This window comes from Squalius cephalus, assembly GCF_949319135.1.
Source record: "Squalius cephalus genome assembly, chromosome: 21".
Taxonomy (NCBI): domain Eukaryota; kingdom Metazoa; phylum Chordata; class Actinopteri; order Cypriniformes; family Leuciscidae; genus Squalius; species Squalius cephalus.
Genome location: NC_137142.1, coordinates 28,400,342 through 28,406,189, shown reverse-complemented (window position 1 = coordinate 28,406,189; position 5,848 = coordinate 28,400,342).

Below are 5,848 nucleotides of genomic sequence, written 5' to 3'. Positions count from 1 at the left end.
CCAAAAAAAAAAAAAAAAAAATCTGTCATTAATTAATTACTCACCCTCATGTCATTTCAAAACCGTAACACTTTCGTTCATCATCCGAACACAAATGAAGATTTCTTGGATGAAATTTGAGTGCTTTCTGTCCCTCCATTGACAGACTACGCAACTATCACTTTTAAGCCCCAGAAAGGTAGTAAAGACATCATTAAAGTAATCCATGTGACTCCAGTGGTTTAACCTCAATTTTACAAAGCGATGCAAGTGCTTTGTTTGTGCAAAAGAACACAATTTACCACTTTATTTTTCAAAATATTAATCTCCAACCCGTGTTCATGAGAGCACCACAGCGCATATGTGTTGTGTTGACTCGAGAGCAGACGTCGTTGCGTGAACGTGCGTCGGAGATTAATATTTTGTAAATAAAGTGGTAAATTGTGTGTGTGTGTGTGGTGGTGGGGGGGGGGGGGGCTGCACAAACAAAGCACTAGTGTTGCTTCATAAAATTGAGGTTAAACCGCCGGAGTCACATGGATTATTTTAATGATGTCTTTACCTTTCTGGGGCTTAAAAGTGGTGGTTGCGTAGTCTGTCAATGGAGGGACAGAAAGCTCTCTGATTTCATCAAAAATACCTTTATTTGTGTTCCAAAGATGAACGAAAGTCTTACGGGTTTGGAACGACATAATTTTTGGGTAAACTAACCCTCTAAAAAAATCATACACTTGAGCTTTAACAAAAGCTCATAAAGCTGATGGATATGATCGCGAATAGCCGTTTCTAGCTGCTAATCAAGTAGATCAAATCATCAGGCGATCTCTCTGAGGCAGGAACTCGTCAGACAAGTGCAAGCGTGACATGACAAAGACCTGCAGTCATGCTTCCTCTGAGTCTTCTGCAAGTCTTCAGACATACTTCACCATAGCGACATGTTGGCATTTCTGATCCGTTTAAGATAACTCAACAAGGCTATCCGTAGCTCTAGACGGAGAACAACTGAGGAATAGGAGCCGACATCCCATGAGTTTGGACGTTGTTAAGCGCACGGTTGGCAATCGTTTTTGTTTTGCATAAGGCCGACTGGCTGTCAGGGTTTCTTCTGAAAGGAACTGAAAGTCAATTATCTACACCATTTCTCTCTGACATCATTGTGCTAATACAAGTTGCTCTTGACCTCATGCTAGTGTGTCTGGGACTGATGAAAGTAAGGCATCTCTTCATGATTGGATTAACTTCATATGTGGTGAGTGTCAGTGAATATTACAGCGGAGGCTCTATGATCTGCCCTCGTCTCCTCGTCTTCTCCTCCATCTCTGCCCCAAACACTTATCTGCGGCCCGGGGCACTTAAACCCCATATTACACACACATACGCTTGACCTGGGGTGCGCTCTCTCTGGCACTGGCTCTGTAAGCTTCAACACACACAGGCTTGATAATCGACTCAATTAAAAAGGTCCAATTGCCACAGCAAATTGATCCAAGTTATAACATTATCATTAGCACTTCAACTATGGCAATTACAGGACATTCACAGGCAGAACCAAGAATAATGGGGAAGGAAAATGAAGTGACTTTGTACAAAAGGACATCCATTTCAGACGCACTGGGTGGTGTAAATAGCCCTGGTGTCAGCAGTATGGAGATAAAGGAATTGAAGCTTCCTATCACATATGTTAGCGGCTTTTTGCAAGGAAGCGCTTCTGTAACAGACAAGTGCGTGGGAAATTTAGATCAAAAATATACTTTACATCTGGGGTTTTCAAATTGGATTTTCTAATTTATCTACTTTTTATGACTGTTAAAGTTATATATGATATATACTACCATTCAAAGGTTTGGGGTCAGTAAATTGTTGTTGTTTTTTAGGAAATTAATACTTTTATTCAGCAAGGCTGCATTTAAAAGTGATAGTGAATCTTTCCAAAAAGATTTTTATTACAAATAAATGATTTTCTTTTGAACTATCTATATCAAAGAATCCTGGAAAAAAATTATCATATTTTTCACAAAAAATATTGATGATAATAAGAAATGTTTAGCAACAATTCAGCATATTGGAATATATATTCTAATCTATCTATTCTAATCTGTGTGTGTGTGTGTATATATATATATATATATATATATATATATATATATATATATATATATATATATATATATATATATATATATAAATGTAAGATAACTTCACAATATTACTGTTTTTAAACATTTAATGGATATCAAAATATATTTTTTAAGCAATTAAATCTGAATGGACTCATGATGTTGTTCTGAAAAGGTCAGTAATATAATAAGAGATGCAACGTCATAGTCCTAAATACCGCTGCCTATAAAGCAGAAAACACAGAAACAACACCATTTTAAAAGCTACAGCGATCTCAGCACTGTTTAATATTCAGGTGAGGAAGGTTTCCTTGCAGTATGTGAAGGAGTGTGTGTGTGTGTGTGTGTGTGTGTGTGTGTGTGTGTGTGTGTGTGTGTGTACATGTAGCACAATAGAGGCCTGCCTTTCTCAGACAGGGAGATGTCAGCAGCGAGTGATATAAGCCTGAGCTCCACAGCATCCTTGCACTGCCATACAGAGGAGCCGACAGCATGGAAAGACGAGCCGTCCTCAAATTTGAAGGCTCTCTCACTAATTGTTTCTGAAAAAATGACATTTGTCTTTTTTGCACCTTGCTTCAGGTGTCAGTGCCTTTCACATTAGAGGGCTTGCGATGGTGCGATTGCCCTGAAGCAGTTTGTTTGATGTTTTGAGGACTGTCATTTCCACGTGCAACTCCATAGAAATTGAAATCTGTATTTATTTACATGCAAGGTTAATAAAAAAAAAGATGCCTAAGTGATTTGAAAGTCAAACAACTGCACCTGCCACTCACCCGTAATTTTATGCAGAACAGGTTCAGCACTTTGTTACAATGCAGAAGAGATACAAAGGTAGAATACAATAATTGTACCAGCTTATTTCTGATATATAAAAGCCCTCATCTAACACTTGTATTAATCTGTACTGTTTGCTTACTTGCTTAATATCATTACTTCTGTTCTAGTTACCTTTTTGTAAACAAAAACACTATTACATTTATTTTATAAGAGCATAATTAAAATTAAATACAAAAGTAAAATCATGACCTTGTAATGTTACTGTGAATTGGGGTTCAAAACAAATGTTTCAGAACAAAACAACTAAATAATAATAATAATATGACGATGATTATTATTATTATTATTTATTAAATAAAAAAAACATACAATGTATAAAATAATCTAATTCTTGATATCCAATTATTCAGGAACACGTTTTGTGCTTTCATAAACTCTCTGTTAGTGTTATCTGTCTTTGTGATCACTATATTATAGTTATTATTTTATGCTGTTTCTTTCTATGACATTATGTAGACAACACTGCCACTTGCTGCAAGACAGCAAGTACCGCATTTTCTGCTTCCAGAAACAATATACTAAAAAGTGTATCTATACATGAAACAATGTATATGTGAAGTATATGTGTGTGTGTGTGTGTGTGTGTGTGTGTGTGTGTGTGTGTGTGTGTGTGTGTGTGTGTGTGTGTGTGTGTATATGTGTATGTGTATATATATATATATATATATATATATATATATATATATATATATGTGTATATATATATATATATATATATATATGTATACTGTATATATATATATATATATATATATATATATATGTATACTGTATATATATATATATATATATGTATATATATATATATACATACACTCAGCTGAAATATGTTCTGAATACAGACACAAAAACTTTACTGCAACTGTATAGAAATGTGTATTTTTGTCTATATTAGGCAGCCAGCTCTAATTGCAAATAAGAAAAGTGTTGCAACAGCTTCTGTGTAATAGTAATGCATTTTTAAAAAATATAACTCTCTATTTATTTGTTATTTGAAGAAACCAAAGGAGCAAGCTCTTGAATTATTTTGTTTCATATTAACAGTTTCGTATGTATTTTCCTTTCTTCTTTCGGTAGCGGAGGGCTTTTTTTCATGTATTCCTTACTCAAAGCCTCCGAGAGGTTTGTGAGCATATATCAAGATGATGCACTGACAGTCAAAGGAAGAGCAAATACAATCAGGGCCGGGAAACGGAAGAGAAGCACTCTCTACAGATGGCAAGACGCATTCTTTCAGTCCTTAAACAGACATGAGAGCAGCCGAGGGACCGGGCCCTGTCTGTAGATTGTGTCGAAGAACAGTGGGTACTTGGCACAAGTAGCAGGAACAATTAGCGTCACCTAAGATTCCCGGAGCAATGGTGGAGAGAGGATACGAGAACACGGCATCTTATTTTCTGCGGGCGGACTTGAACTGTTATTTACAGGCATCTCTTCTTGTCATTAAACACAGCAAGAGCAAGACTCAAAGACAGCGGTATAGTCATGCCCCATATTTCACTGCTGATGACTTATGTGTGGGCAGGGAGATTTGTTTGCATCCGTGAATACCTAATTAACGAATCGACAGAGGAAGTAGGCCTCTCCTTTGAGAACGCCCCACCACCCAGTCTCTGATACTGGGAATGTGTTCTTCTTAGCATTGTGCTTTGGTTCTCTTGTGAAACACACACACAGGCAAATGTACCATTTGAAATGCCTGTAATGAGATGAATTAAACAATTTTACCATATGACACACTTACACTTTCAGTTCATTACTGTGTGTGGGAGGCAATATTCCACGGGCAACGTGCGTGCACATTTCTACAAAGACTGACAATTAAAACGCATTTCATTAAGTTGGGCAATATTGAAATGAACATGCTCTGAACTACACAGGCAAAAACAAGCCAGAGACGCCCTCTCATGCTCTCACTTTGTTGAGGGTTTGCATAGACATTCTGTCATCCACTATGTGTACTAAAACACTTTTATTCAGCCATATAAAAAACATATTCCTTATTTAAAATAATATAAAATATGTTTTCAAAGTTAAATGTATTTAATTTCAGCCAAGGAAACGTTTCTCATTCTCATTTAGTTTAGGAAGAGCAGGCCTAGGTAGCAACGTCATCTCACTATAGCAAAGGAAGGAGGAAGTGTGAGCCAGCAGGATGGTTGTTATTTCATCATTTGGGCTGAGCTCTGGAAATCCGTAGCCTGGTAATACCAAACTCTGCTACTTCGCTTTGCTTCGTAGACAGAGTCTGGCATGGCATTTCTCGCGGGGGTCGCTTGTCTGAAGTTTAAAATCATTGGTTACCCGTAAGCCAATCACATAACATTTGGTTATGGCGTGTGTTATGCGCATGCTCAGCCGCATCTAACTTCCACTGTAAACACATGTATGATGCGAAAACAAAACCATCGAGCGAAATACCGGAGTGAACATGGCTGTGAACAACTTTTGCAGATTATGTGAAGTAAATCTACGCATCCACGGTACAATCAGCGTCTACGTCACGGCTCTCAGCCTGCCCTCTGTTAGTTGATTGGCCGGCTGTTTTCAGGCCGGAGGAAAACGGAAAGCTATTACGCTGTCTCAGACTGAGTACAGAAGCGAAATGAAATTGAGCGGAAGTACGAAGTCTGACGTAGTCAGGCTAGGAAATCCGAGCCCCATCAAATAAACTTAATCCAGGCTGTCTACGACGTACTACCAAGCCCATCCAACTTGTTCTGTTTGGGGGAAGGCAGCTGTCAAGTCAAGTCACCTTCATTTATATAGCGCTTTTAACATTGATTCAAAGCGGCTTTACAGTGATAATAGGAAATTAAAGTAACAGAGATTGTTTTGGCTTATAACAGCTCTAGAATAAAGTTATTGTCCAGCTAATGTTAGTTTTGATTGATTCACTTCCATCGCAAAGA